Genomic DNA, 12,393 nt, shown 5'->3' on the forward strand with positions numbered 1-12,393 from the left:
AAAAAAATATAGTGCGACCAAATATTTTCGGGTAACAAAAAAAAAAAAAAATCTCTGCAACTCTCCGTGTGGTCAACAACAGACACACATTATGCCCCTATCGTGGACTAAACCAATCAGAGATAGTCAGGGGCGGGACCTCTCTGATTGGCCGTGGTCCAGTTGAAAGAGCAGGTGGAAGAGAGAGGTGAATAGCTTGAATAAAGCGATATCGATTCATTAACGGATTCCACACAAAGACGTAAACACAGAGCGGACCCGACGCATCAGAATCAGCTTTGTCTTTCTCGGCTTTCTCACCCCACGGCCCGAACACGGACACGCTGTCGGAGCTCAGCGATTCTGATGCGTCGGGTCCGCGCTGTGTTTCCGTCTTTTTGCGCTGATTCTGAGCTGCAGGTTTTGTCTCTCTCCAACCAAAATTCGCCAAGCCAAAAAGAAGCAGCAAACTGCGCTTCACATTTGATCAATGTCGTCATGAATTCGCTCTGAGTTTTGCTGTTTTGCTTCCACCACGATAAAAATCACACTTCATGCACAGCTCTCTCTCTCTCTCTCTCTGTGTACTTCAAGAACAGTTTCCCGTCTCAAATCTCTGTTTTCTGGATTATTCATTCGCTTATTACCCACCAGTCTACCGTTGTTTACAGCGCTGTCTTTTTCTTTTTTCACTTAAATGACCTCGGACAAGAAAGCCTAATTTCTGCTGTTCAATACTGAAGAAATTTAAACTTCTTAAAATTGTGCAAAATTACAGAATATTGCAGAATATTCTTAAGGTTATCTGCTATAAAACGCCAGACCAGGAAAATCTCCTTCGTGTTTTTCTGTGTTTTATTCTCAGTTACTTTGACACAAAGGCACCTGCTGTGATGTTCACAATTCTGATGAAGTATATGTGTATCAGTACTGATAAATGATCAGAATTATAATATTTCTGACTGTCTGAGGCTAAATTGAATCGAATCAGGACTTTAAGAACTGGAATCAAATGGATTTAGAAATCAGTGATGATACCCAGTCCTAGTGATCAGCCTAGGCCTGACAGAAGTGGATGTAGCTGTGGGTAATAAGAAAAGATGAAAAGAACTATTGATAACTTTTGTGTTAAGTTAAGGCCTGATTCGTCTGAAATTCATAGCCAGTGCTCTGACACGGGCCATCAATCTTTGAACGCTGAAAAAGCACAGTGTATCCAGAAAACACATTATATGCTGTGATAAATGCACTGCCCAAGTGTCCCCTCTCCCCACTGCCTTTCAGCAGCAGGCAGCAGCAAACAGGTCGTCAGGCCAAGATGATGATTAAGTTTAACATTTTCTACAATATTGACAAAGCACTTTAAGCACAAGTTTGTTAGTTAATAATTTAGAAATGAATATTGTCTGTATGGACTTCCCCCAAAGAAAGTGCACATGTAAAACTGCGGTGTTAAGCGATACAGTTGAAAAATTTGAGTGCGCCTAACTTTTGTGCCGGTACGCCCATGGCAAAAAGTTAGTCTAGAGCCCTGTTTTAGGTTTCCGTCTTTGGAGAAATTGATGCATAAAACTTGTTGGGAAAACATTTTTCTTAATAAATTTAACTCTATGGATATGGAAGGAACCCAGAGGAAGAGATGTTATTTACTCGCTTGAGAATAGGACATACAGGTTTATACTATACACTGCACTGAAGAGGGAAACACCCAGCCGGTCCACCATCCACTCATGTAGGTGGCGGTAATGCACTTGTAAGTGTGGTTTGCCAACCACCATTGACCTCCAACGAAGAAGAAGCTAGAGCAGGGATGCTTCAGCGTTTACTTACCATAACGACGGCAGTTCAAACTGAGGTGAGGCGGTCTGCAGTAAACCGGACTAACCGACAGAAGGCCCTGAGGCGTAGTTGCACTTTGTGGGTGAATTAAATGTGTGTTTGTACGCTAATCAGTAATAAACGCCTTTAGCTAGCTAAGAAGAGCAGTTGGGAGAAAGCTGTTGTTCGGTAGTTAATCTGTGCACATGAATGAATTTACCCTGAATACAGAAATCACTCTCTTGTGCTTTGATGTTAATTAAAGTATCTGCTGTAGTCCAGACATGACTGTACGGAGCTGAAGGATGATCAAACCGGCTGCAGGTAGTTTAAGATGAGGCATTGAACCGGTTTATATGAGAAACACAGAAAAGTCTTTGGGCCTTTACTGGCGGATGGAGAAGGATCGATCCAAATATCGATGGTATTGGTGCTAGTATTGGTATCGGATCGATACTAATGCAATGGATACTTTGTTTCTATTAAGTTCAGTATGTAGCCCACAGAACTGTGTTTAAAGCATAAATCTTTTTGGAAATGGAAAAATATACATCTGACATGCACTATGCAAATGTCTGAACTTTTTTGTGTTGATTGTCTCCTTTATTTACAGCATATATCCCATTTTATCAACAGTGACGTTTACATTCCAAGTCTACAAAAAACCCTGTTGTATTAAGTAATTATTGTGCAAAGTAAAAATGACAGCAATTTAGTGGTATTAAAAAAGGGGTTCGGAATTTGAAAATCAATGATGATTTAGCTCATAAATCATTATACATTGTTCTCCCCTGCATAAGTTGCATTTATAGGCTAAAAACATATCTGTATTGGTATCAGCAATACTGACCCTGTATTACTTGGTATCAGATCAATACCAAAATTTCCAATCCTGCACACCACTACTGCTCAGTCACAAACCAGTGTTTCCCTTAGTTCTGCAGACTCCCTGCGGAAGTCTAAATCAGGCATTACTGTGACATTAGTGAGCTGGACTCTTCTACAGCTTTCTCTCTCCAAACAGTAACACTAAAACACAACAAACGTGTCATGCACTTCTACAACCCCACATGAACAGATTAAACGCTGTAATCACCAAAGATGAATTATTGAGGGGATTGAAAATATTCTCACGGTATTAATTCATTCACAAACTGCCTGTAATATCAGCTCGAGTCTGTAGCTAATATCTCAGTTTGTTGCTAACACAGTTACATGTGCCGTACTCTCTACAGCTTACATCCTTTGAGAGAAATAATATGAATCATTAATATATATTCTGATTTTGATTCTGATTCTGATTGTTCAATGCAAAAGCAACAGCGCAAACATGGTCATAAAACCGCAATATGTTTCTTTCAGTTTTCCTGCAGATGACCCTGATGCAGCAACACAACTAAACCAGGATTGGAAACCTGTCCCATCATCTCATCTTTGTAAATCTCCAACAACTCGAAGGTGAAATATTATACTTGATAATCTGTTTATATTTATAGAGCTTTGTCTTTTTTTGACAAACAGTTCACATGTTAGCTGTCAGCAAAACTGTAGACTGAAAAAAATGTAAGATCAGAACTTCTGAACCTGAAGTGTGTGAGGACTGAGAAGGATCAAACTTCATTTCAGCTTTGAGGAATAAACTTCACATATGATTGATGATTCTTTTCTGTTTGTGATTACAGGAGCTGCCCTCAAATTCAGACTTCAGCACGATCCAGTGACAGCAGACAAATCTTCCCATATTTTAACCGTTAATGCTGAATACACTCATTTAATATTGTAGTGAATTTACTGTAAATCCAAAATTAACTGATAAAAAAGAACAAAGGCTGTTTCAATGAGAAAGTTAAAGACAAAAAAACAAACAAACAAAGGAATGATGTAACAATGTAACTGGTATCATTATACACTCTATTGCCAAATGTATTCACTCATCCAAATCATTGAATTTGTGTGTTCCAATCACTTCCATGGCCACAGGAAGTGATTGGAAAAAAAAGAATCAAGCACCTATGCCTGCAGACTGCTTCTACAAACATTTGTAAGGAATGGGTCGCTCTCAGGAGCTCAGTGAATTCCAGCGTGGTACTGTGATAGGATGCCATCTGTCCAGCAGGTCTAGTCGTGAAATTTCCTCGCTACTAAATATTCCACAGTCAACTGTTAGTAGTATTATAACAAAGTGGAAGCGATTGGGAACAACAGCAACTCAGCCACGAAGTGGGAGGCCACGTAAAATCACAAAACGGGGGAAGCGGATGCTGAAGCACATACTGCGCAGAGGTAGCCAACTTTCTGCAGAGTCAATTGCTACAGACCTCCAAACTTTATGTGGCCTTCAGATCAGCTCAAGAACAGTGCGTAGAGAGCTTCATGGAATGGGTTTCTATGGCCGTGCAGCTGCACCCAAGCCTTACATCACCAACCGTAATGCGAAGTGCCGGATGCAGTGGTGTAAAGCACACCGCCACTGGACTCTAGAGCAGTGGAAACGTGTTCTCTGGAGTGGTGAATCATGCTTCTCTGTCTGGCAACCTGATGGACAAGTCTGGGTTTGGCGGTTGCCAGGAGAACAGTACTTGTCTGACTGTATTGTACCCAGTGTGAAGTTTGGTGGAGGAGGAGTTATGGTGTGGGGTTGTTTTTCAGGAGTTGGGCTTGGCCCCTTGGTTCCAGTGAACGAAACTCTTAATTCTTCAGCATACCAAGACATTTTGGACAATTTTATGCTCCCAACTTTGTGGGAACAGTTTGGGGATAGCCCATTCCTGCTTCAACATGACTGCACCCCAGTGCACAAATCAAGGTCCATAAAGACGTGGATGAATGAGTTTGGTGTAGAAGAACTTGACTGGCCTGCACAGAGCCCTGACCTCAACCCAATAGAACACCTCTGGGATGAGTTAGAGCGGAGACTGCGAGCCAGGCCTTCTCGTCCGACATCAGTGTCTGACCTCACAAATGCACTTCTGGAGGAATGGTCAGAAATTCCCATAAACACACTCCTAAACCTTGTGGAAAACCTTCCCAGAAGAATTGAAGCTGTTATAGCTGCAAAGGGTGGGCCAACTTCATATTAAACCCAATGGATTAAGAATGGGATGGGACTCAAGTTCATATGTGTGTGAAGGCAAATAACTTTGGCAATAATAGTGTATATATCCTTTACTTTGACCATTTACACGCTGCTCTTTACATTCAGGACCATAAACAGTAACTGAATTTGGTGTATAAGATAGCTGTTGATCACAGGCGGCTTCTGCTTTTAACACTGAAATGTAGTCCCCTTCATGAAAATGAAATGATATTTTTCTCTGACGACATTAAATAAAATCTGATAGACAGTCAAAGGTCTTCACTTGTATGTTGAACTAAAAACTTTAATGTAGAACAGTGTTTTGTAATAGTGTGTTTTATTTGGCATAAGGTAATCAAGAGACAGTAATATACATTTTAATAATATAAGTAGTAATATACCTGTACTTTTTTACTGTAAATCTCTGGCTCTCACAGACCTGTAACGTCTTCTGTAAGACGCTTTTCTGTCCCCCACTCGTTACCTGTATGAATGGCACCTGTTTGAACTCATCATCTGTATAAAAGACACCTGTCCACAGCCTCAAACAGTCAGACTCCAAACTCCGCCATGGCCAAGACCAAAGAACTCTCGAAGGACACCAGGAAAAGTATTGTAGACCTGCACCAGGCTGGGAAGAGTGAATCTACAATAGGCAAGCAGCTTGGTGTGAAAAAATCAACTGTGGGAGCAATCATCAGAAAATGGAAGACATACAAGACCACTGATAATCTCCCACGATCTGGGGCTCCACGCAAGATCTCATCCCGTGGGGTCAAAATGATCATGAGAACGGTGAGCAAAGATCCCAGAACCACACGGGGGGACCTGGTGAATGACCTGCAGAGAGCTGGGACCAAAGTAACAAATGTCACCATCAGTAACACACTAAAACGGCAGGGAATCAAATCCCGCAGTGCCAGACGTGTTCCGCTGCTGAAGCCAGTGCATGTCCAGGCCCGTCTGAAGTTTGCCAGAGAGCACATGGATGATACAGCAGAGGATTGGGAGAATGTCATGTGGTCAGATGAAACCAAAGTAGAACTTTTTGGTATAAACTCAACCCGTCGTGTTTGGAGGACGAAGAATACTGAGTTGCATCCCAAGAACACCATACCTACTGTGAAGCATGGGGGTGGAAACATCATGCTATGGGGCTGTTTTTCTGCCAAGGGGACAGGACGACTGATCCGTGTTAAGGACAGAATGAATGGGGCCATGTATCGTGAGATTTTGAGCCAAAACCTCCTTCCATCAGTGAGAACTTTGAAGATGAAACGCGGCTGGGTCTTCCAACATGACAATGATCCAAAACACACCGCCCGGGCAACAAAGGAGTGGCTCCGTAAGAAGCATTTGAAAGTCCTGGAGTGGCCTAGCCAGTCTCCAGACCTCAACCCCATAGAAAATCTGTGGCGGGAGTTAAAAGTCCGTGTTGCTCGGCGACAGCCCCAAAACATCACTGCTCTCGAGAAGATCTGCATGGAGGAATGGGCCAAAATACCAGCTACTGTGTGTGCAAACCTGGTAAAGACCTATAGTAAACGTTTGACCTCTGTTATTGCCAACAAAGGTTATGTTACAAAGTATTGAGTTGTATTTTTGTTATTGACCAAATACTTATTTGCCACCCTGATTTACGAATAAATTCTTTACAAATCCTACCATGTGTATTCATGGATTTTTTTTTTTTTTCACATTCTGTCTCTCACAGTTGAAGTGTACCTCTGGTGCAAATTACTGACCTCTGTCATCATTTTAAGTGGGGGAACTTGCACAATCGGTGGCTGACTAAATACTTTTTTGCCCCACTGTAGATGATTTAATTTAACTAGTTTAGGGGTATTTTCTTTAGTGCTTTGAACAGTCGCAAGAGCAAATAGTTTTTAAACAGAAAGTTTTTTCACCTTCTAAAACCATGTATTCCCACACATCATTTAATTCAACTAGTTAGGAGCATTTTGCTGCATTTTGTTTTTTCTTTAGTGCTCTGAAACACACAGGGTGTAATAGTTTCAAACAGAATACCACAAACAGCAGGTATTCCTTTAGAAATAAACTCTGATACTTCAGATTCTTAATTCTGCAACAGTTAGACAGGGGGGGGGGTTACAGTTAGAACCCCTACAGTCAGCAGAAGAGGTCATCCTTATCAAGAGCATCTCAACTGTACCTCCATGTTTTAATTACACTCTTTTTTTAAAGGATTGTATAGGTCTCAGCACTGTTATTTAGACAGATGATTTAATTTAACTAGTTTAGGGGTATTTTGCTTTTTCTTTAGTGCTTCGAACAGTCACAGGAGCAAATAGTTTTTAAACAGAACGTTTTTTCACCTTCTAAAACCATGTATTCCCACACATTTAATTCAACTAGTTAGGAGCGTTTTGCTTTTTCTTTAGTGCTCTGAAACACACAGGGGGTAATAGTTTCAAACAGAATACCACAAACAGCAGGTATTCCTTTAGAAATAAACTCTGATACTTCAGATTCTTAATTCTGCAACAGTTAGACAGAGGTGGGTTACAGTTAGACCCCCTACAGTCAGCAGAAGAGGTCATCCTTATCAAGAGCATCTCAACTGTACTTCCATAGTTTTCACTACAAACAGTGTCCTTCATGTCAGAGGTCAACTGACCAACAAAGCCTCCAAAGGTTTTTCACCTTTTAGCTGTCCATTACACTTTCTACTGACCAACAGATCCTGCAAACAGGTTTCACCTTTTGCTTACACCCCCACGCCTTTATATATGCATCTCAGAGGCCAACTGAAACCAAATCCGCCTATATAAAAACACCCCATCAGATACACAGTATTTTCCTCAGCACTTCACAACTGCCGCAAGGTATAGCGTTTTAACTTTTTATTTTTTCGGATCCCAGACACAGCGGTGTGAGGTAGTTAGCACACAGTCTGGACATGTAGAAAACATCGTTTGTTTGGAACACATCAGCAGAAAGGTAGAATTCATAGCTGTTCATAAGAGTTTAATTTAATCAAACCTCATTTTACGGATCTAAGTGGCTCCTCATCACTAGCCAATTTACCATCCATATTATTTAAATATCAGAATTTTCAGAATGAGGATCCAAGCGGGACACAGACGCTGCTAGTTTTAACACACCAGAATGCAAATATAAATAAAAGCCTGACTATCCTGAGAGCCTAGCTGCAGCGACACCTTTCTTTCACACGGATTCCTGGATGTGTGTTGGAGCCCACTTTGCTACCCGCACAACGCGTTTCTGACCTACGGGCGCTGCTTATACAATAGAGAAAAGCAACAATACAGCATGTTTCTCTGCTCCAAGAAATCCGAGGGCCTTTCACACGGTAAGCATGTCTGTTATACCCAGCGCATAAATGTCTGTGTGTTAGCGCTGATTATTCAAACCCTGTTTAAAATGTGACACATTTGTTATCCAAAAACATTTCCTCTAAATTTTACAAAGTTACTGATTTAAAAATTTAATTTTTGAATTTGTAATTCCATGACAAACATACCATAGACTATTGAGCATATTTATATAGCTACATTCACAATGGTATAACCGTGCTATATAAAAGATGCCCAAGCACCAATGCACTCTAATGCAAGCCTCTAAACTACATGTTGATAAGTGCATAAAGTTAACCTCTACAGCTGAAAACAGTTTGTATCCATACTCTGAGGGTCTGCTGAATTGTTTTTAATGCCACTTTTTGATGAACTGCAGATGATGAATTCCTCTTTATTGTAGAAACTGTCCCTAAGCTATTGTTGCTCATACTTACTGAGTTCCCTAGCTACTTCCTTACTATGTCAGTAAACTTTTTGAAAAGGAAGCTGTTGTAGATTTAAAGAAACATCCTAATTGAAGCAAAGGCATAAAATTGGAGTGAATTTTATGTGAATGTTCATATTTAAGCCAACAACAAGTGAAAATCCAAAAACCGGCTCCAATCCTTTGTATTAATGATCTCCCTCTCTCTCTCTCTCTCTCTCTGTGTGTGAGTGCGTGTGTGAGTGTGTGGGTGTGGGTGTGTGAGTGTGAGTGTGTGTGTGTGTGTGTGTGTGTGCGTGTGTGTGTGAGTGTGAGTGTGTGTGCCCTCACAGAAGGAAGGTCACAGCAGGAGCTTTTCTCAAACGCATTACCAATCAGTTTATTTTTTAAAAGAAGTGTAGCTCATACAATGGTATAAATGTATTCTTTGCGACACTTTATAAATATGAAACTCTAAAGATTTTTAGTTCATGCACATTGTGAAACAAGAATGTAAATATTTTGTGTCACAATGATTTCTATAAAAGCATGTTGTTTATGGGCATAATGTAACAAATCTTTTGTGGGTCCTATTAATGATCAATAGTAATTGAAGAGAAAGCTTGAACCCCGTGTCCTGAATTCGTAGTTTGAGGTGAGGGACAAACGACTACAGAGCCCAGTGATGTGTCAAAACAATGATTTTATTACACATATATATATGTGGGAAGCCGAGCACGATCACCAAAACAGCATCAGTCTTCCCCGAACAATAATAAGGAGTGGTATATATAACAGTTGATGACGGAGAACAGGCGTCAAACACTTAGATTTCCTGGAAATGAAAGTATCAATTCTTGTAATCTAAGAACGTTCCAGCACAGTGGACCCTGAAGACCCCACACCAGATGTTTCCCATTATTGCTCAACAGTCTTCTACGCCGGACAAGTCACGTATCAACTTCTGAACAAAACAAGTCTAGATAGAGTGTGTGTATGAGCAGGCCCCCGATGTGTGTTGTCCTCAGTTAACCTTCTCCTAGTCAGCTTCACATACACACACAGGTCTCTATTCTGTTTCAGAGTTATATGTGGTGTATTGTAAGCAAAAATGCAATGTGGATAACATAAATACAGTTTAACCTGCAATGGAAGATTATTATGCAATTATTATCACCTGGAATACAAACTGTAATATAACATCAACAGATTCAATTAATGCTTTAATGAAATGATAATGGTAAATGATGCACACTCATATATACTGGTTATGAATAGTAACAGAAAAAATAATTTCCTCCCCACATTCCTCCTCTTTGGCCTTTGGAAAAGGCCAACACTCATCATGATTGTCTCACTCCTCAGACCAGTTAGCCACCTCTCGCAATGGCATCATAGACCCAGGACCAGTTAAACCAACTGGTTCCGAATCCATAGCCCTCTCCACCAGCTTCATCAAAACTCGTCTGGTCAGAGGGATGAGACAACAACCTATAACCAAAATACCTATAAAAGTAACAAAAGAAAACATGGCAGACATAAACACACCCTTCCATTGCCCAAAAACAGACGTCATCCAGTCCCCCAGCACATTATTCACACCTGATTGTTCATGCATAGTTTTGGATAAAGTTTTCAGACTCTCCAGCGCCCTGGTTACCGTGCCATCAGGAGCAGTGTTGTTGGGAATGAAAGTACAACACATGTCACCAAACATAGAGCATACACCTCCTTTTTCGGCCAGCAACATGTCCAGAGCCATGCGATTTTGCACCCCCATCAAAGACGTCGGACCTAATTGTTCCGCAAACCCCTCCACCGCGTCTCTGGTAAGGTTAGAGAGCCTCAGCAAATTATAATGAACATAATTAATGCGATCAACATTTTTATTTGGAGTTATCCATATAAACACACTTTCAAAACCTGCCGCTATTTGGTTAACTAATTTATATTCATCAGGAACTCCCCTGGGAACTCCTATTGAGTCAATCCAGGTTGGCGAGTCCGTTCTCGGGTCATAACGATGTGTACCCGTTGTGCTTCTTACCCTCAACATGTGTCTCCTCCGTCTGACTGTCAATGTACGTGTGTCACGTTGTGGCATGGCTTTAACCTTACTCCCTATCAGCATTAATGGTGCTCCTAACCGCACCATAGCACATGTCCCCACACTCCCCAAAGGAACCTGCACCAAAAGGGTGTAATGTCCACAGTAATAATACAATCCACCTCTAGCCCATGTACCTATTATTGTGTTTGGGTTACTTACATTATTGGTGGTCCTTCCCGTGAGCGTCCTTGCACACCAACTTGGGTCAATTTTTCCCAAAGTGTATTTCACGCTGTCCGTAGAAAACTCAAAACATGTGTAATTATCTCGTTTAGGTGTGAATGAACCTGTTTGCGTATGCTTATCAATTGGTGGATATAAACTTGACAAGGTGGTGCAGTTACCGGTGTCCACAGCTTCTCTAGTTAGTCTCAGCATACAATTATAACCCCACTCATCCTCTGGATACAGAGGCGCAGGCTCAGTAAACAACCGAGGTCTAGCTGTAGCACAGGCAACACAGTCAGACACCTCCTGTTCTTTAGCATTTTGAGCCACCCAATCAAGCCAGAGATTACTGTCACTGAAACCGGTGGCACGCTCAATTAAATCCTGAGGTTTTAGTCTAGTGTAATCTGTTGTAACAAGCCATCTCTCTTCCGGTTCCTGCTCCTTGTGAGTACCTGAAGTGACTGTTTGCTCCGTCAGATTTGTGACTGCACTTTTTCCGAGCGATTTAGACTTTGGATCAACTAAGTTCACCCGAATTACCCCTGTTGGATCTGACCCTATCACATCTACCCCAATTACCAGATAGAACGCGCCTCCTGAAATCCCCGATTCAGGGAGTTCACTCCACGGTCCTAAGGAAAGAGTGACAGGGTTATGTGAAACAGAATAATCCCTTTGAATGGCTATCCCCTTAAGGGCCTGCGGCACCGCTGGCTGCCATCCTATTCCTGTCCAACCTACCATATCTCCCCACGCACACCACTGATCTGTTATGTAGGTGTAAACTTGTTCGCTCCACGAAGGGCCCCAAACCGACTTACGAAAGCATATCATGGGGTGATTACAAACCCACACATCATATGCTCTCCAGCTGCTACTAGCTCCTGTACACTTAATGACATCACACAAATCGAACGTGAATGATGTTGTGGACCCGTTAACATAATCTAACTCGATCCCGCCAGAGGTGCTGAGGCACTCATCACCTTCACTCGAGACGTCACGCTTGAATTTTCTTCGCGACTCAATCAATTTGGACTCTGGAGCGGCTGGACCTCTGCGTCTGGGCAATTCACCGGTCTGCCAAAAGATAAACAAACATATTAGAACATTCACACATGCCAACACTCTGATTATCTTCCAATTTCCCCACAACCTCATGGTTCTAATCCCCATACTCTCCTTGTAACTTTAGACTGGAGCCCCAGCCTCTCAAACTCCACGCCTCTTTGGCACCTCCTCTTTGAGCGCCGTGATGGTCTGCGATCCTCCTCTTCTTTCTTCGACTTACCAGGTAGACTACTGGTCAGTCGTTGCACGGGTGAGAGGATTATTCTGCCTCTTTTTTACCACCCGTGTTTTCTGGAGATGAGCTCGTTTCCACCAAGCTCTCGTCTGCCACTGCACACTGAGACCAATGGAACCAGGTCTCGCCTTTCCCCTTCAGCTGGACCGCTGTTGTGGTACGAGCCGTCACCTCAAATGGCCCCGTCCA

At 41.9% G+C, this 12,393-nt stretch overlaps 1 long non-coding RNA gene across 2 annotated transcripts; it reads left to right on the plus strand.

Annotated features, from left to right (window-relative positions):
* Positions 1–1,617: 1,617 nt before the first annotated feature.
* LOC134615800 (uncharacterized) lies at positions 1,618–3,582 on the plus strand. 2 transcript variants are annotated; one of them, XR_010091363.1, is made up of 3 exons: positions 1,618–1,896; positions 3,160–3,255; positions 3,480–3,582. It is a non-coding gene; the product is annotated as an uncharacterized LOC134615800 (long non-coding RNA). The 2 variants fall into 2 exon arrangements; XR_010091357.1 differs by having other exon boundaries at positions 1,618–1,834.
* The last annotated feature ends 8,811 nt before the right edge of the window (positions 3,583–12,393 follow it).

This window comes from Pelmatolapia mariae, linkage group LG1 (assembly GCF_036321145.2).
Source record: "Pelmatolapia mariae isolate MD_Pm_ZW linkage group LG1, Pm_UMD_F_2, whole genome shotgun sequence".
Classification (NCBI taxonomy): Eukaryota; Metazoa; Chordata; class Actinopteri; order Cichliformes; family Cichlidae; genus Pelmatolapia; species Pelmatolapia mariae.